The sequence below is a fragment of the Teleopsis dalmanni genome, chromosome 2 (genome assembly GCF_002237135.1).
Source record: "Teleopsis dalmanni isolate 2A chromosome 2, ASM223713v2, whole genome shotgun sequence".
NCBI classification, from domain to species: Eukaryota; Metazoa; Arthropoda; class Insecta; order Diptera; family Diopsidae; genus Teleopsis; species Teleopsis dalmanni.
The window spans coordinates 38,309,671-38,331,807 of record NC_051847.1 but is presented as its reverse complement, the minus strand read 5'-3'; the positions used below and the strand labels follow the sequence as shown (position 1 = coordinate 38,331,807).

Sequence of the window (22,137 nt, the reverse complement as noted above, 5' to 3'; positions counted from 1 at the left end):
ATATTCTGTTCGACTGTACGGTTATATCTGAGTTAGGTTAAAAATATTATGCCGAGAGCATCTAGACCTGCCACATGTTAGAAAATTTTTAATAGATTATATATTTACCGTCATTTGAAAACTAACTTCAGGAGTAGATTGCTTGGCTGATGTACAATTTGTCTGTGAAGATAAAATGCCATTTGTGCATAAAATCAGGTGAAACTTCTAATCACATTCCGTTAGACTGTAGGGTTTTCTCTAAGTCAGGGTGGAACACAAGGCCAAGAGTGCATTTTCCTATTTTATAATATAAAAATATGAATAGTTCTTATTTGAAAAGCTGGATTTCTTCTGTTTAGATGCTAGCGCAAAAGATCTACCAGAGTAAAAGTTCTTAACACCGCTAAGAGCCAGTACTCCGTTACTTTATTTTCAATTATTTTAGTCAGTATTTTGTGTGAAAATTGTAGTTGTTGTAGCACATCTTAATGTTAATTTTCCTAATTATACCAGAAGACTCCAGCTATCTTGTTATTCTCACTCTGTAGGGTGCTCTTCGATTACACTGGTTCACATATATACATTTTAGTAGTTCTTTTTTTACGACTCCAATTCATAACCCAACTACCAAGTCAAGATAGTGTAACTTTCCGAGATATACAAGTAAATTGTATGTATATAAGATATATATGTACGGCACTTCTTCGGCTTCATAATGGTGCATCCAATCCAGTGGCTTAATGTATGATATTTTCATTAACTGTAACTTTTTAATTGATTGGAAATGGGTTTTGAAATTATTCGATATAAATCAACAGAAAATATTTCTCTTTTTCGAAACCAAGATGAAAAGAAATATTTATATAAAAAATTTATTTTTAAATCTGATACAAAATACTTTCAATCAATTTTTTTGTATAGCAAATCAATAAACAAACTTGTTTATTATGTTTCCAAACCGATTTCTAAAATAAGATAAGTTAGTGAATAGCAAATTTTAGAACAACTGTCATTAAAAATAATTTATTTGCATATATTGCATTAATTTATTGTTGGTTCTTTGTTTTATAGCAGCACTTTCGCTTGACGCCATAAAACCTTCAAATACTTTCACTCTTCAACATTAGAATTATTCAATTTTATGTAAAAATATTTGAAATTGCAAAAAGCCAAAAAAATAAACAATTTTGTATCATTTCAGTTTTAGGCCAAGTATCTTTGGATTTTGTTGGCATCAGTTCCATTATGTGGACAGACAGGCGTATAATTACAAAGGTGTCAAGCTTATATACAAAATGCAAATGCGTAAAAAATATATTTTAATTTTGAAAACATCACAAAAATTTTCGCTTTCTAATTTTTTGACTTAATCTGTTTTTCTTCGCCTCTTTGTCTGATATGAGATAGAAATTCTAATGATTATAATAATTAAGCCTAAATATGATATGGAAAATATAGTAAAAATCATCAGATTTCATATGGCAACTCTCACTTTTTAATTAAAATTTCATTTCTTTAATACTTAATTGTAATTATTAATTTATTTTGACACCAAATATTTTATAGTTAATAAAATTTTTCTCAACATATAACATATACAGATATGAATGATTTTCTTGTAAAATTTGCCAAAATCTGTGTTTTGATTTGGAGTGGTTAAGCCAGATTTTATGAATCAATAGTTTTTTATACAATAAAAATTACTCACTAACCAAAAAAAAAAATCTTTAAAATTCATTGTAGTCATTTTTCATACATCAATCAATACAAGGTACTTTAAGTGTTCTATTAATTACATTAAAGCTCAAAGCGAATTCCAGATATCAAGTGTTTAGCAATTCATAATTCATAAAAAGTTTACATTTCTGAGCTGACAACGTGATATGCCTAAAAGAATTTGAATTACAAAAAGTAAAGCGGTAATAGATTTGATCACACAATTAAAAAGATCGGTAACCAGTAGCGGATTTAATCTATAATACTCATTCTGACAACAACATATTCAATATAATAAAATTTTTATTCATAGAAGCTTTTATCTTCTTCTCCTTTAACCAGAGATTTGTGTAAGTTAGGCAAAAAAATATCAAAAACTCATTTTTCTATAATATTAAAAAAAAAATAGCATATGTTGGAGAATTTACATCCGTTAACATATATCGTTCACGTCATATACTTAATGAGCACAATAATCCAAGTGCAAAAAAAGGCCACGTATCTAGTCCTATAAATTGAATGATCACAAAACAGTAGCTCCAGAATTTCGCATAAAATATTGACATAAAGAGAAATAGTTATCTTTAATGTCCAAATTTATTGGAATTTTTTTTTTATGCGAAATGTTAGTACTAGGTATCATCCAATCCAATCGTTATCATCGTTAAGCTAGTTCAATTGAACTATTCAAAAATTATTTCGTTTACCGCAAACGAAAAATACATCAAGTGATTTTCGTTTATAAACACGCTTGCATTAAATATAAACGTTTCACCAGAATCGTAGAAACAATACTCGTAAATGATCAGTTCGTTTCCTAGAAATAATCCGAATTATATTTGTAAATCATTAGGTAAATCATTAACAGGAGAGTTATCGTTTATTAAAATAATTTTTTAATACATATTAAAAAAATTACACATTTTATGAAAAGAAAACCCAAAATTACGTGTATATAGACATATAATAAAAACATTTGAAGAAAGAAAGCACCAAGATTATAAAAACCAAGATTCTAGGATTGCTCTGATGAAGTCATTCAAGAATAAGATAAATCAACTTATGTTATAATAAAACTATTCGAATAACTAAATTTTAATTATAATTGAAAATCAGGCATTTTTTAAAATAGTGCCTTCATGAACTGTAAAACCATGTATAATGATGATATTCTCTTCAAAAATAATTCATATTAACTTCATTTCTTGAAGCTATTGCGCTTTATTTTACTAAACTCCGTTTACAATGTAGTACATCCTAAAGTTATTCAACCCTTCAAGATTCGAAACATTAATATTTAGTCACCTCACTAAATGAAAATTTGCTTTCTTATATTTGTTTTAAAATTAAAAGTGCTAAAAAATAGCATTTTATTGCTACTTTCTTATAAATCTCTACATAAAAATTCACTATATTTTATTTTTTATTACTAGGCAATTTATTTTAATAAAATTAGTAAAAGATATTTATATATATTTTTTGACATGTATGGACTTATGAGACTACAAATAACAAATACGAAGAGTTCACCTGAAATCCTCTTTAAATCGTAGTGCAGTCTCATTTTTCAAATATCTGAACCTATGTTGCTCTTGACCGCTGTTGTTTAAATTGAACATTTGTCGATTAGTTGTAAATGTTAGAATAATTAATATAACATTATTTAAAATTTTGGTCTACAACCTCCACATTTTTTTAGAATTTTTAAAACTTCATTTATATAATTTGTAAGAGAAATTATTTATATAAAATATAAAGCAAAAAAAGCTAGTTTAAAATATATTTTAATTCGAAAAGTATTCATATTTCTATAATATATGAAAAAAAATTTTTGATATAAAATGTAAACCAAAAAAGGTTAGTTAAAAATTAATTCTAATTCGAAACCTATTCATAGTCATGTAATATATGAGAAAAAAATATTTATTTTAAGGATAAAACAAAATGGGCAGGATTAAAATATATTTTAATTTGAAACCTATTCAAAATTCATGTAATATATGAGTAATAAAATATTTATTTTAAAAATAAAACAAAAAGGGCAAGATAAAAATATATTTTAATTAGAAACTATTCAAATTCATGTAATATATGAGAAAAAAATATTTATTTTAAAGATAAAACAAAAAGGGCAGGATAAAAATATATTTTAATTCGAAACCTATTCATATTAATGTAATAATGTTATATGAGAAATAAAATATTTATTTTAAAAACAAAACAAAAAGGGCAAGATAAAAATATATTTTAATTCGGAATCTATTCATATTCATGTAATATATGAGAAAAAAAATATTTATTTTAAAGATAAAACAAAAAGGGCAGGATAACAATATATTTTAATTCGAAACCTATTCATATTCATTTAATATATTCGAAGAAATTATTTAAATAAAAGATAAACAAAACAAAAATAGTCAAAAATATATTCTAATTCGGAAACTAATCTTATTCTTGTTCATAAAAAAAAAATTTTTAAATAAAATATAAACCAAAAAAGGCAAATTATGAATATATTTCAATTCGAAAACTTTTAATCCTACAATTTCGATTAAAATGTGAATATTGATATATTTTAAATCCTCTACTGCTTTCAATAACAAATTTGTTTATGACCAATTGTATTTGTAAATTGATCTCATAACCATAAATCTTGATTGCCTAAATCCGTAAAAAGATAAAAAAAAATATCAAACCACAAAGATAGAAAAACGAGTCTAATTCTGCTGCTATAACCCAAGCTGTCTTTTAAAGAGATATTCTATTCTAACTCAATTATTCGCTCAACAATGCGGTTATTGCTTTTATTGTTGTTGCAACTGCTATAGTTATTGTAATATTTAAGCATGATTTGATACAATTTCAATTGCAACTTAACAAACTTTATTGCCTATTATGGTTTCAAAATATATATATATTTTTATTATATATTAATTTCCTGAAATTGCTCTTATGTTGCAGTATAACTTTAAAGTATACACACAACTTTGGAACAAATATACAAATAATTTCATATCAAATAACTATGCTCTGAGGTGATTTGCAGTATAAGCTATGAGACCAAGTCAGTTTATGAGGTAAATAATTTACTATATTATATGCTTTTATTGCCAAACGTACTAACGTAATCATACCTGCTACGTTAAGGTCACAGCCCCTTTGTTAGAACTATAAATTCTTGCAACAACTGCAATTGCAACTATAGTTCAGGTTAAGAAATGTTGCATTTTTATGATTACTTAATTAAGTCTTATACACTTTCTAGTGCTTAAATTGTAAATTCAGATAGTAAATCTTAATTAAGAAAAATAATAATTACATGGCATAAAAATTAATTAAGAAGAAGATTTAATGCAATCAAGAACTGAAATCACAACCAACATAAATCAGTCCATGTAGGAGTGCGTACAGAAGTTCCTTCTTGGCTTCTCTGTCACGAATGTAGGAATTCTTACACAAAAAAATATAAAAAAACATTAATAGTTTTAAATGAGGTCATTAAGAATTATTTATATATATCTGAAACTTACACCCGTTAATAAAAATTTTTTTGTTTTCTCAATTATTTCTCTCACTTTAGGCATTTCTTCAAACACGTTTAGACGCTATGAGATTCCAGCCACATTTTTAATAAATCATGCCTGACCCATATTTCTTGTACACATAAATCGCCTTAATGTCTTAGTTAATTGCCGCTACGAATTTCCTATACGAGATTCGAGCAATTTTTTTCTGCATACGATTAAAATATTACAATATATATTATACACATTTATATTTAAAATTTAACAAATTAACGCTTTGAATAATATTTCTAATATTTTGAACAGTTAATAACAGTCTGCGGTACGGTACGACACAAGCTGTGAACATTAACAAATCAAATTTGTATAATTAAAAGTGATTTAAGAAAACAAACGATTAAAATCTTTACCGGATTTATTTTTCGAATTCTTGCGCTATAAAATTTGTTCAAGAAGAAAAGATCTATGAAATAAAATTCAAAAATCATTAAGCTAATTTTATGCTTCAGCTTAAAAATGACTTAAGGTAAAGCAAAATAATGAATCATTTCGAAATTGTTTTGCTTTAAGCTTGATTTGCTTCGAAGATGCTATGTGGGCTCAAGATTTAAGAAACGAAGATAGAAACGTATCTAATCCCAACACGCAGTTATAAAAATATTGCGAATTTATAATAAAAACAAACCAGCTTTCTTGCCATCAGCAGTCGGTAGCGGTTTCAGTTCTATTAATCAATACACGCAATCCTTTAAATAGTTTGGAGCTATTATCTCTTTTGTGTATTCTGCTACATTTTTACTTATTACAGTAAAAAAGCAACCTTAGATGAAACAAGAAAATATGTTAGCTTTGGTTTTGTCGAAACTGTGATACTCTTACACAGAATCACGGTTGCCACTTATGGTACTTTAGTACCAAAATTGGTACTTTTTTTTTATTTTTTTCGTTTGGTACTCATGTTTAAAAGAATGGTACATTTTTGACGACCCAACTTTTTTGTGGATATTTTCAATTAATTTTTTTTATAAATGCAACTTTGCACTATTTTATATTTTGTTCATTTATAACACTATGAAAAACACAGAACGAGAAAATTTTTTTGGACCTTTTTTTACAGAAATGGTACCTTTTTAAACCAATTTTGGTACAGAAAAAAATTTTCAAGTGGCAACCGTGCACAGAATATCGAATCCGCAATAAGGGTTTTTCATGTGATAATATATATATAATATATAGTAACATATATAATTTGTTATGACATATATGTTATATACAATAACATGTATAATATCTAATAAGAAAAAATTATAATATATAAAAACAAATATATTAAATATAATAACATAGGTATATATAATATATAATAACAAATTTATAATATATAACATATATATAATACATAAAAAAAAATTTATAATATATAACAACATATATATATATAATATATAAAAACACGTATATAATATGTAATAACATATATATAATAATATATAATAATAATAATAATATTTAATATAATAAATATATATAATATATATATAATATATAATAAAATATATAATAATAATAATATAATATAATAATAATAATATAAAACAACAAATATATAATGTATAATAAGATATATAATATAATATAATATATAATATATAATAGATAATAACATTTAATAGCACATATTAAATATATATAATAATTATAATATAATGTATTATTTTATACATATGTATAAAATATATAATATATTCATAATATATAATAACATATATGTAATAAATAATAACACTATATATATGTGATAACAAGTATATAATACATAACAACATATATCTAGTAAATAATATACAAAACTTATGAACCCCATTTACATTTTTTTATCTAAAGAATTCAAAATTTGAAACACTGAACATAAGATATAATACACGAGTTAAAAATTATTTGTCACGATTTCGATTTTCTAGACACGCCCATTTGATAAGAAATTTTGTTCTAGACAAAGAGTTAAGAAAACTGTCTATTTAAAAGAACATATTTTGCATATAAAACTAAAATGGAAACAGCATCTCTGATTTCTTGAATTAACCCCAATTCTATCATTTGCAAACAAATTATTAAGCTATAAGAAAATTATTACTCCAATGGATTTAAGAAAGCAGGTACCACTAGCAAGGCCATTACTTAACAAAAATTATTATCCAAAATACTGAAAATTAAACTTAACGCAATATATACATTAAACCTATATATACTTATATAGGACTTATATATAAATATGGATGTACCATATCAACCATCAATAAGAGAATTATTACTTCAAAAGTGATTCAAATGCCGCATGCCAATCAAGCTGATGGATACTAATTCATTATTGCAGATTTTCTACCAGATTTTTAAATTTATTATACGAGTATATTTTGTGTATAAAATTTGATGTTACATAAGAACTTCTTTGTAAATTACATAAATTACCTAGTGCCAAAAAGACAGCTGTAATAAATAGAGAAAGAGCAAAAAAAGAGATGTCTACCTTTATAAGAGTCTTCATTTAATAGAACTTACATTGTATATACTGTACAACTAAAATAGTACTGTACTCTATACACTCTAGTACATACTCTAGTATTTACTTTATACTAAAAAATAATAAAAAAGATATACTTATATCTGTATTAGTTAAAAAATGTCAGTAATTCAGAAATAGTATAGTGCATAATTATTGTTTTTACTTGACTATAATTTATTATTAACTTCTCTTGATATTGTTAGATCAGTAATGGTATTATTAATATATGTATGATAAAATATATTAAAGTGGTTTATGTAAAGGTTTAAAGGTAAAAGCATTAATTCTTGAAATACCCCAAAGCTGTGTATCACTATGGATGTATCAGCTTCATACGCTATCTGAGGTAGGAAAGCACTACATTTCAGTTTGTCTAAGTTGTATGATATCGCTATGGATGTTCAGGTCTAGACGTGGGATCAACCAGGAAAGCTCTTTCTTTCTGCCTACGTACGTTATATACCGTAAAGATGTATATTTTTAATTAGGGAGATAGAGACAAGAATCTACAAAAACACTATATGGTTTAATTTACATTCTTACATTAAATTGATTACAATGATTATTGATTTCATTTTATATAAATAAAAAATAATCTTTTTTGTCGTTTGTTTATTTCATTTAAAAACATTCTTGCTAAAGAAATAACGAATTCAATTTCTTGTGACTTTCGAATTTAAATTTTACTCTTAAAAATCATTTTTCATTTAACAGTTTTATATTGTTAGTTGACAGGTTTTTTATGTGATTAAAAGTTTCTTAAAGAAAATCTAACACTCAACTGTAAAAATACGACAGTTTTAAATTAGCATTTTACTTATAAATTTCCGTAGTCATATCTTTATGACACTTTATTTTAAGCAGAAAATTTTATACGGTCTTTCTATGGAAATGAAAGAAAGTAGGTACCGTATATTATAGTTATCTATATAAAATAATTATAAAAAAAATTTTTTTAAATAATGAAACAGAATATTTTTCCTATTAAGTAGAAATAAGATATTTTGTATCAATTAAAATTTTTTAATCTGGTACTTCTATTGTGAAAAAAATATGTGGACTTGAGCTATACCAAGTATGTTACATTTCAATCTTTCAGATGTTCTTTCAGTTTAAGTTTGGGTTTTAATTTTATTTTGATGCAAAATCTAATATTATTCTAACGAGATCACATCTGAAACTCATTGGCTACTGTGCAGATTTATCTGTATGAAATAGTGTACAAAAAAGTCAAGTAGAGCGTTTAAATAAATTTAATGAGATACATTTCAAATAATCTTGAATAAATATTTTGTGTGAATATTTTCCCGATACAAATTTTTTATAATCCAAATAATTTACAGTTGCGAACATAACAAATCATTTGCGTGTTATATCTTTTAAAATATGTGAAGAAAAACTATTTGTGGATACTCGTATATATATGGATTATTAAGTGTTATGTGAGATAGAAGTGAAATAAAAACGATCATTATTGAGTAAAAAAGCGTAAAACGTGACTTTATTTTTGAATAAGGCAAACAATTTGTATCTTCTTCAGCCATAGAAAAAACGCACTATAAAATTAGGTAAAACGAAATTATAGCGTGCAGAAAATTACAGTAACCACATTAAGACTTTTTAACTTTCTACAAAAAATGATTAAATAAAAGAAATACAAAAATTATAAAACAATTAAATATAAATTTTAAATAATTTTTTTTAGATAACAACACACAACTAAGAAATAATTTACGAAACAATGTGTGGAAACGCACAAAAAAAAGATCTTAACTAATCTCCCCGACGGGGAATTGAACCCCGGTCTCCCGCGTGACAGGCGGGGATACTAACCACTATACTATCGAGGACTGTTATATAGAAACAAATACTTTTGCTACTTTTTTTTCTGATAATCTTAATATTAATTAATTATTTATTCTATATAAGAAATCGGCTGAATTTGAAGAAGAAAGTTTATATTTAATTGGCGATTTTATTAAGTATACGATTTTTAGCATATATTTAGGTCATTTCAACAGCAAAACAATTTGTTATTATTAAAAACACAATGAGAAATAGCTTTCTTCTTTCTCTTACTAAACGAATAACAAGAGAATCTATTCAAAACAAAAACAAAAAAGAAAAGAAAATAAAATTAATTTTATAATATTGTGATATTGTGATATTGTGATATTGTGAAAGCAATTCGCATTAAATAAAAAGAACTCTGATTAGTTGTTATCAATTAACAACTCATTTATTATAAATGAGTGCTGTAAGATATTAGCACTTTTCTATCACTATTTTCATAATCAATTTATTTTCATTAACAATTGGAATTTTTTTCTTCAACGGTGTCATTAATTGATTTATAAATAATGTTATTATTTAATAATTGCTTTTAGCTGCTACTGTTAAACATTAAAGAGGTTTGCGAAAACGTCTTTAAAGAGATACTAAATAGTTCAAATTTCTATTCTCTTACAGCGAATAAGTTTTAAATATTCAATTGGTCACAAACGGGTTAATTTACAATCAGATTTTTGAACCCTTTGTCTTCTAATAATCTTTGCTTTGTTGGTGTTGGCCATACATTCGTTAAAAAATTAAATAGTAAAGCTGAAACACCCAACAACCAACCGAAAAACTGATTAATCCCGGTAAAATCGTAAAACGTATGAGAGTAAAATCGTCTACCAGTCCTTAATAATAAGTGTTTCCGCCACATTCTTATAATACGCTGGATTGAAAGAGTATCCAATGAGGGTTTGTGCAATCTCACCGACCAACCACAAGCAGTATAAGTAATCAGAAAATTAACGTAAATTAACGTATTTTGCGAATTGCTGTGGAATCCACAGGGTAAATGCCGTTCTGGAAACCCAGCAAAAACAACATCGAACTGTTGATTAAGAATAGTACCAGGTATGTTGAATGTAGAATGATCTCATAAGAGCAGCATCAAACAAGGTATGATATAGATTGATTGCCTAATTTAGATTGATTGATACTAGAGGCACTATGCTCCAGCTGGAGTTAAGGAGGCAAAAATTATATAAATATTCGATTTAGTTTACTTCTGGAGATATCAACTTTTAAAGTAATTTACTTTCTATATTGATTATTTACAAAAACTGCATACATCATCTAGTGTCAACCAGTATATGCGATTTTTATAGTCTTTATATAAAACACATGTAAACAACATATAGATTATGGGTGCGCCTACTTTTAAAAATTTCAAGATTTTTAACCACTAAATAGTAGTAATAAATTAGTTTAAATAGTGAAGTAAATGTCCAACTTTAAAGACCGATATCTTGAAAACTAATCTATATTGAAGTCTAAATGAAGTATATTGACAGAAGTGGTTCAAAATAATTGTCTTTACTTAAATCCATCTTCAAATAGGTTTGTTGGGTAAATCGAAATCTTGCCGCTATTTGTATTAAATATTGACATTCATTCCAAAAATACCAAAAGTTTTGTTGTGATAGTCATTTAACAATTTACTACCTTTCATTCATTATCTAAAACATGTCATAGAGTTTATGTTAATTGGCTTTAATTTTGTCAACGATACGGTTATCACTGATCTGTTGCTTTCGGGGCGTTGAAACTAATTTTTCTTTGTCGATTTTAATTTTTTTTTTTGCCTAATACTTAAGCAATTTAATTAACTTCGAAATTTTGTAATTCTTTGATTTAAATTAATGACAAATGTGACACTTTCATCAATTAATCTGACAAGGTTGCACACTTCATTGTCAATTTCATTTTTATTTTCGAATTATTTTGCTTGTACTCAGTCATTGGTCGCACTTCTGTAATATTGTGTCTCTAATGTTATTAAAAAATAAAAATAATCTACAATGAGTATGAAAAAGTAGCAATTACTCATCAAAATCTACGAACATATTTTGTTTTTAATTCACAAGACAAGCTTAAACATTTACAAATAATTTGTTAACATTTATGTGAAAATGAAAATATAAAACCGTGATTAATAAATTGCCAGACATGCAACTATGCGCTGAGACAGTTCAACGTAATGACAGGTGAGCAAACCGACAAACGACCGAAAGCACCATAGAGTACATATGGCATTACCTATAGAATATAAAAAGTCAGCTAAAAGTTCAAGACAAGTTAAAGACAAGCTGAGCTTCAAGCTGAGCTCTAACAGAATGTCAATGCACACAGCATGACGTTGACCTTAGCTGTGTGTGAAGATGCGGGACTCAGTCGTCGAGCTCGCACGTGTGTATCTACAAGTACTGATGCACCTACAAGCACCTACAGCTAAACAGACAAAGTACGGCACATAAATTGTATCTTCAACATTTTTGTATCTTGACATTGAGGCGCATAGCTAATTCATTCATGTTTGCTTTTCGCTTGTTTGTTGTTTTTAGAGATTTTTTCTATTGTAAGTAATAATTTTATTTACCTTAAATTATAATTTTTTACATTGAACTTTAATTGTTCGTACAGCAAAATAAGATAATTGCCGCAATTGGAGTTTGCCTCATCCAGTGCAGCTTCCACCACAAACCAGTGTTGCATATACCATAACTGCATGGCTTGAGACATGAGTGTTGTTAACGGTTTCACGTGTGGCTTGTGTAAGTGAAAGATAAAATTTCCACACTGAAATTGCTACTAAAGTGTCTGTAATTTGAGATAAGGCTTTGTTTAAGTTCTAAACCTGGTTTGCCATGTTACACGATTACGTGTTACACATGTCTTTCATCACAATTACTACAAATTGATTTTTAAAAATACACTGCAATTAAATCTTCAATTATGTTGATTGGTTTGAAAAACATGAAATTTTGTTACAATTGTGTAAAAAGTTATGTAAAGTTGTATAAAAGTTTTATCACTAATTGCAGACCCCAAACGGTAGTGAAACTTTTACAAAACATGGTTTACTAGGCACATCCATATAATTTCGACACTCTTATCTGTAAAGAAACGTATATATTTTCACAGTTTTCCTTTATTATAAAATATATAATATTGTGATTTTGTTATATATTTAACAAAACGATGATTATAGTGAATAACTTTTGGAATATAATATATGTATTTTTAATCAAGTAAATTCGTGGGCTGATCATTTAACTGTTGTGGATATTGCCAAATACCCATTATCAGTGGGTCCAATGTAAATGTGCAGAAATACTTTCTATAGATAATAGAGTTAAAAAACCGATTAACTCACAACGATTAAGTTAATTTATATAGCTGTGGTTTATGCGTGGTTGTTTACGATAAACAATAGAAATTGATAAAACTCTAACATGGAATAAGTTTAGGTTGACTTTTCAAGTTTATAAAATCGTCAATGTTGCAAAGTTGACAGACTTCAATTTAAAAATTATATATATATTAATTGTACTAAGATACCCGAAACAACTATATAGTCAGTCCAAGAATTTACTAAAATAAAAAAATTACTTTAAAATTTGAAATTTTACTCACTATTACGCACCTTTTCTATTCTAAATAAATTTCAATTCGAACGATATAAAATGTTTAAATACTATCGAGTTATTATAAGTGAAATACTTACTTATTAATTATTATTACTTACTTATTACTTACATATTATTATAACAACCCATTACCGGGCTTCAGCATGACGCATCATATCTCACTAAACACCTCTGTTGCATGCACGCCTTCTCCAGTCTCATACATTAAGTTCGATTAGCTTTCCCTCAAGTTGATTACTCTATCGAAGACACGGTCTTCTTCCTTCAACTGCCACTTCAAATACCTTTTTTGCTGTATATGAAGTCTGTTTAGCGATCCCCCAATTGCACCGGAGACATGGTGTTCTTCCTTCAACTACCCACTTCTTCCTCCAACCTTTACTTGTTTTGCTGTGTCTTAATCCATTCTTACGACACGACGAAATCGGGGAAACCAAATAGTATGTTGTTTAACAAGTGAAATAGATTCTAGTTTAAATCGATTCTGTAGTTTTCATCTTTTTAAATAAAGTATCTGAGCCAGCATTACCAATCATTAGATGATAGGAGCAATTACTTTCTACTTATCTTTATTATTATTAACGTAATTCTTTAAAACTTATCTCACTGCTTTCCTGTTTTTGTTTTTGTTATTAATACTAGTTTATAATCAAGTGCTTTTTTATCATTTTTATTTGGTACTTGAGTCCAAACACTATTGCTCAGTAGCATCTCACGCTGATTTCAATAAGAGCGTGACGATATTTTCTTATTACGCGATGTTAAATGGTGGTTGGGATTTGACAAAGGATATAACTCTTAATTACAATTCATCATCAATTAAGTTTGAAGTGTGTTTAAAGCTCATTCTAAGAATTTATTTATAATTTATAATATTATTTATTTACTTACTTATTTCGATGATTTTAAGAACCTTTTACTGAGTATCTACATGGCATACTCGTATCTCCAATGAATCCACTTTAGCTAAAGCTTATTCAAAGTATATAAGGGTTAGAATTCCATTTTAATTACTTTTTTTTTATATTTATTTTTCATTTGTTTCAGTTGTACTTTAAAATAATTAAAATAATAATGATTTAAATAATTTAAGTGAAAATACTTGTCTCGTTGAAAATCGAATCTCATTTTCTTTTTCAAAAATAAACTTTAGCTAAACAAATACATTTGATTTTACATGACCACAAAAGCTAGATGAACTTTCACCTACTTTATTGCCATAATAAACTTTTTAAAATCCATCCAATTATATATAATCCTTTAAGCTAATACAGTTTTACTATAAATAAAAAAATTATTGAAAATAATTTGAATGTCAGAATATTTTGCAAAATCTTTAGTATCTGTTATTTTTTAAATTTAATCCCATTGGAAGCTATTTATACAGAAGAGAATTGCAATATTCGGACATCAAATGGTTTTAAATAAAAACCAAAAAAAACTAAATATTTTTGTTTTTACTTTCAAAAAAAATAGTTTTAAAATAGTTTCTCCTTTCTAAAGTCTTTTGTTAGCTTAATTTTATTGCAATTCTGTATTTAACTTAAAATCTCAAGTAAATTTAAATTACAAATTAAAAAAAAAGAAATAATTGTTGTAAAAGTACAGAAGTATAGGAAATACATTAAAATGCTATAATGTCCAAAAATTAAGTACTTAATGACAACTAACGACAACTTTTAAAAAGTGCAAAAGTTTGCAATTTTTTTTTGCTGTCACTAATTCAAAGACGTTTGCAAAAAAACACTGGAAAAAACTTGACAGAATTTTTTAACCAAAATGCTAAATTTAAGAAAAGTTTAAATTTGTGTTTAGTTTCACATTTATTATTATTTATTTATTAAATATTTGTTTAACAATATTTACAAAGCAACAATATCATAACATGCTATGAAGTAATACTAACAAACCAAATGGAGCTTCAAATTCTTTAGTATTTATTAAGAGAATCTCATACAATTGCTAATACCTGGATAAGTACCTAGAATATATTTTCATATATAATTTTCATTAAATTTATATTAAATATAATAAATTTTTAAAATTTTGTTTTTAAAGAGTTATACTCTTTTTGCTTTAATTCATTTTATTATAAAATGTTCACTTCGTTGTTCATCACTTTTTGTCATAATCGTTTCTCGATACTTCTTTTAATACCTCTTTCAATGAATGGATTTTCGGTTATATTTTAATTATTCTTATTTATATCACACAATGTTCGGGCATTACGATATCCAAGCATAGTGATGCTCGAACATCATACTGTTCAATCAATACAATATCCGAGCATCACACTGTTCAAAAAAACCATGTTTAAGCAGCTCGAGTATACCAGAGTTTGAACATTTGAATCAAACAACTTTTATTTTCAAAAGTGTTTGAACTACTCGAATATAATAACAAATGCTTAATACTAATTTTATTTGCCGAAAGTGATGTGCCTTATGACAAAAAGAAACTTTTTAAAAGTTAGAAGGGTTCGAATAGAAATGAAAAGGCAACAACAAAAATTTTAGTTAATTTATCGAATATTGCCAAGTACTCCTCATCAGTGGTCTTAGGAAAAATTTAAATTGCAAGTGCCAGTCTTAGAACTCATAGTCATCCTTACACTTAATACTCACCACTCGAGTGGCTAGCTATGCCGAGTTTTTGTGCTCGGTCATATTTGAACATTGATTTGGTGGAAACCTTAATGAATAGAGGATTACATTTGAAGCTCTAATAAATGAATATACCATATATATTAATTTTTAGAAGCTCTAATTAAATCATATATATAAATCATACCAACAAAATAATACAATTTTTTAAATGAATGAATTACACTTATATTTTTTAAAGTCTTCGAATCCACACATTTTCGAAGTATATGATAATTTATTCATATTTATGCCTCATGGGAACTTCCTGTTGTTAGAACTTCCAGTTCATACCACAAAAGATTAAAAACAAGTTGAGTTGATACGAGTATAAATATTTATTAGTCGTTCAAATAATTCTCAAGCAACAGGTACGCAAGAAAGGAAATGACTTGTAATTGAGTTCACTGAAGAGTGAAGATTGGTATCAAGAACAGGGACTTCCACTAAAAAAGTGTACAAATAAACATGTCTTCTATATAATTTACAAATAACTAAAGGTGTGCATATATTAATAGGACGCTTAAAAGTACAATATTATGCAAATGAAGTAGTTTGCTTAAATTGGAAAAGAAGTTCATGTACTTTAAGTACAAAAAAAAAAATAGCTGATAAGACAAAATGAAAGCAATTAGAAATGTAAAGAGAATAGTAAAGTAACGCAACGCTTCAGTGAGGTTGAAAAAGTAGAAAAAGGGGCTCACTTTTCGAATTATTTGACCATTTTTTAGTAAGAAGAACAAGTGGTATTCACTATATACATTGCATATTAACAAATAGAATTAAGAGAATATGGAAGTTAGCTTATTTCTCCACAAAAAGTAAATCGAATTTATTCTCTTCACTCTTCTTTATTTGCGGAAATAAAATACTGACTTGTTTCTACAATATTGCCATCGAGAATATGTAAATGTACTAACAACACAAGCAGTTAATAATGTTATGATTGTTACAATCACGTTAGCTCGGCTGTTGCTAAGTCATTGGCCTTTGGTAATGGGTTTGAAATGGTCAATACGTATTGATACCAGTGAGCTTCATGTTTGCCACTTTGTCTTAGTCATTCCACTTAGTGCCATCAGTGATTGTATGTATGCCAGTATTGTATGTACTCTGTAGAATGCCAATTTAAAATTTATGTACTGTTGCGTTTTTAGACAATCTCTGCTGCACTGCACTGCACTGCACTGCACTTCACTTGTTTAGTAGAAAAAAGTATGATAAACTGTTGCCTTTCTCAGCCAAGAACTTTAATTGAAAATTTTCCTGCAGACACACATTTACAATGGTGAGTGCGAGTGTTCATAATGGATTTTCTTACGCCTTGTCTTTAACTGCACCTGGAAGTAATCTTATAGCATTTATGAGCTTGTACCGTTAGATTCATATGAGTAATTGTACTAAACTATTAGCTATTAGAAGCAGTTGGTTGGAATAGTACTTTAAATCGAATGCAATTTGTGATTTATTTAATTCCATACAATTACCAAAGAGATAAATGATAAATCCATGGGATTAAAATAAATAATCTTTGATACTACAACTTTAAAACAAACTTATGACATATAATTATGCTTGGGAATTAAAAACACACTCTTCAGTTATGGTTTTTATTTAACTATGAAATAAATTCCAGACGATTGCATTTAAATATAATAAAATTATTAAGTTCGTGATATTATTTATAAATAACTATGGAAGAAACTAAACGTATGGAAATTATCAAAAAAAATTGAAATGTTGACTATTGATATTTGTAGAGAATAACGTCAATGAAATTTGCTGACCCATTCATTTAAGTAAAGGTTAATGTTCTATTTAACAATACAATTATTTAAAAATTTTAAATATACAAAAAAGTCAAAATAAAATGAATCGCTGCTTATTCCAAAACAAAAATTCAAGAGTTAACATATATATGGTATATCAGAACTATTCTATGCACTTTATAAACTTGTCAAACATTGACATTGACAAAAGCTCTTTTCCTTGTTAGTTGTCAATACTACAAATGCTGTTGACAACTATAAAAATATGCTCTTTTTAAGCATTTTTTATTATTTGCATGCATGACAAATATTCTTAACTAAAATATACGCTCTTTACAAGCATTTTTTATTGTTATATGAATGCATGAAAAATGCTTTTGACAAATGCTTTTGATATGCTCTTTACAAGCATTTTATACGAACAGCAGTCAATTTTGATGTCAGTGTTTGACAAGTTTATAAAGTGCACAGAATAGATCTGTGAAATTTAATTTTGTATAATCTATTTAAAATAATTTATAAAAAAAATATCTTAAAAGTCTATTTTTTTTTACTGTTCTGAAACTTAAGCACTAAATACACATATATATATATATATATTTATATATATGTATTTATGTAGTATTGCATTCCCAAGTAATCTGTTATCAAAGTATCCTTCTCTCAGTTTAAAGTTGAATTTCTCAACTTTCTCAACACTTCTCTTAATCGGTTAAAACTACTGATCTCTTCGGTGTCGCTTAAAAGGTCATCTTATATGCTGAATAAGAATCATTAGAAATAAAAAATTTTGTTTAATACCTCGCATTTTTGATAATGTGTTATTGCAGTTCTCTTCAACTTTTCTTTAAATTATTAACGGGGTAAGGTAATCGCAGATTAAAAATATAAAATCTTCTTTTATATATGTACCTTATTAGCTTTAAATTGCTAGATAATATTTGAACAGAATATTTTATTGCATAATCACACATCAGTTATATACGGTTACTTGTATTTTCAAATACCATACCATACGGTAACATGTATTTTTTTATAGTCATGATGCCAAAGAGCACTTACGTGCTTCAGTCCATTATTATAAAGGAATTGCAATAGGAATAGTTCCGCGTTAAAAATTTTCATCAATTGTGAAAACTACTTCTGCCTTAAAATAGTTAATTGTGAGTAACATAGGGCTTTATGTGAAATGCATTAGTAAGTAGGATAATATTATGAAGAGAACGCATTCGATTCATTGATTATCTTAAAAAGATATTTAATGAGGTCTGCATAAAAAAATCTTATAATTAAAAATTGATTTTTCATTAATACTAAACTTACATTTTCTTTTTAATAAATAATAATATAATGAGTTCTAATGAAAAAGTTAAAAAAATTATGAAAGTTGAATAATTTTGGGAAAATGGCACTTCTTTTTAAATGTAGTAAGCAAATTATTAGTAAAATTTTCGAGAAGACTATTAGTATTTTAGTATTCAGTATTAGTATTTTAGTAACTTAGTATTTAGTATTTAGTATCTTAGTATTTAAATTAACTATATAAAAAAATATGTGGTATGTTTATATTATTGTAGTTAAATCGACAAATATGCAGTAATATGTGCTACTTTTCACACAACATCCATACAAAATCCATACAAAAATGTGATAAAGTGTTGCGATTAGTTTTAGTATAAAATGGGTATAACATAAGACTGTTTATTTGTTTAACTAAGTATTTTGTGCTTGTATGTATTAAATTAGCTAAGTAATAAGTCGAGAAGACTGTTAATGTGCCAATATGTCTATAAATATTTGTATTTCCTCCTACAGTTTCTGCATAAATTTAAAATTGTTTAAATATATAAATATTTGTATAAATATATTTGCTTGTTGTTTAGTTTACTCTTTCAAATTACTAATTTATAAATTTATCTTCCAACGCAGTGAAAGTACTTTAAGCTTTAAATTTTTTTATTTTATTTAAAAATTATGTATTTTATAAAAAGTATTGCATTGGAATCACTTGCAATGTGTGTTATCTAAAGTTATATGCAAACATTTAAAATTTACGCAACATAAATTTTCCATATCTGGCGTTAATTTTACATATCTGTGTCAAAAATCATGTAAAGCAATATCGCGGACAGAGATGATATACTAGCAATTTTATCTCATTAAAAAATTTATGCAGTAACATTATTTCAACCACATTAAAACCAAAAAACAAACAAATTTAAGCTAATGACAAGCATTAAAAAAAATACAAAAATTATACATAAAATATCAGTGATATTACCAGAAATTATTTCATTGAGGCAAGCAAACTGCAGTCAGTTACTTGCCTACACAATTTTAAAAGAAAAGTATCTTTAAATTGGTAACATGGTTTCTGCTATAATCTCCTGCTTTTGTCTTAGAGTTTTTTCTTACTATACATATATATTTTTTTTAAATTCATTTTTTAATACTGCCATTATATAGTTGACACTAGTTACTTACTTACTAATTGAAATTTAACGGTTATCATTTTCAAACTCAATGACTGACATAAAAGTTTATTACCGAAACAATTACATTGAAACTACCAAAGTGTCATGAAAAGCAATACAAAATGAGTTTTTTTAAAAAAAAAATTTTTTAAAAAATATTACTTAAACCCATTGAAATATATATATTTTTTTCAACAATATAACAAACTAATTTTTCTCACATATTTTTGTTAAATGTACTTTAAAGCTCAAATGTATATGAGTGCTTATGTGAGATAATTTCAGTTTAGCTACATAATGTATAGCATTTAACTTTGTAACTTTCAAGTTGTTAAACTAAGACATATCGTGAGATTCTTTATAGTTATAATTTTATTATAAGTACATACTTATAGTTTAATTTGATTCACATGACTTTAGATTCTGATTGTACTGCATAAATTTGTCTTAATCATCCTATTTTCATTCGATGTGAAAAAAATTCAATATTTGTACTAAATATGGAAAATAGTACAAGTGATTTATGAAATTCATTTTTTATATTATTTATATAAAATACTTACTTACTTACTTACTTAGTTGGCCATTACAGACGTGGGTAGTCCTTGGCCGCGTCGAGTAGCCTCCGCCAGTCAGCCCGATTAGTTGCTTTCTGACGCCAGTTGGTAGTACCGAGCGCTTCCAAATCTTTGATCACTTGGTCCTTCCACCGAAGATACGGACGTCCTCTACCGCGTTTTCCACCTGCGGGTACCGAATCAAATATCTTTCTAGCCGGAGCACTTTTGAGCTCATACAGCTCATCGTTCCATCTAATGCTATTATAAAAAATAAGAAGTTCAAAAAAACAAGTTCCTGAAGCTTTAGTGCTACTCAATTTATACAAACTATTTAATATGTACTTACAAAATGTATTGATAGTAAAGAAAATATTATTGTTTAATGTTTATATGTTATATTAATGTTTAAATGTTTAAATATATGTTTAAATATATTTCGAAGGATGCGACAAACGTTAATCAAACATCATCTCAAAGTTCAAATTTTGAAAAGCTGGGACCAAACATTTGCAATGACTCTATTTGTTATCACTCTGTTGGTGTTCAAATGGTCCGGTCTCTTTGGCTTATTTGAATTGATCAGTGAATTTACATATTCTTTTGAAATATAATCCAGTAGAGGATCAGCTCTTTTTTATGTTAAAATTATTTTTAGATATGAATATATGTTTATTTACATTTTAACCAAAATTAGTGCAATAATTTAAAATTTGTTTAATAATTAAATAAAATTACTTTTAATTTTCAAAAAAAAAATTTTAAATTTTAAGGTCATGACAAAATTTAAATGATTTGCAAAACCTTGAATTTTTATGATTTTTTGAAAACTATTTTAAATTTAACAATTTTGACGGGTAGAGATCAGAGATTAAATAAATTGATTTTATGTTTATTTTTTTATGATTAATGAAATTATAATATAATTTAAAAAAATTAAATAAATTTGCAATTCAAATTATTTCAAAAAAAAAAAAATTTAACGTAGGAAACAGATTATTTAGCTGCATTAATAGTATTCGATATCTTTTATAATTATTGCCGGTATACACTACTATTCATTACCCGGTTACTCTTTATTCAAGATCCTGAAGACAACTATTATTAAAGCATTTAAGAACGATTTTCTGTATCATATTGTTAATATATACATATAAATTTAAGTGAATAAAAATCACAATAATTTTACAACTCAGTCGATTTCGATATCAAATTCACTTATGGAGATTTTGAATATGATTACATATACCATATATGAGTGAATATGAGTTTTATTGGATCTTAAAAAATGAATATTCCAAACAGGTATATGGGTCATTCTTTTACAAATCGGATACCTTTTTGACCTCATAATCTCAGATTTGACTGAAATTTTTTTTTATAATCTCCTTTCATCTTGAGAAAAAATTTTGAAATGTTTTTCCTAG

General features: G+C 26.4%; 1 non-coding gene across 1 annotated transcript; it reads right to left on the bottom strand.

Annotated features, from left to right (window-relative positions):
• Nucleotides 1–9,563: 9,563 nt before the first annotated feature.
• Trnad-guc lies at nucleotides 9,564–9,635 on the bottom strand. The gene has a single exon. It is a non-coding gene; the product is annotated as a tRNA-Asp (tRNA).
• Nucleotides 9,636–22,137: the final 12,502 nt, after the last annotated feature.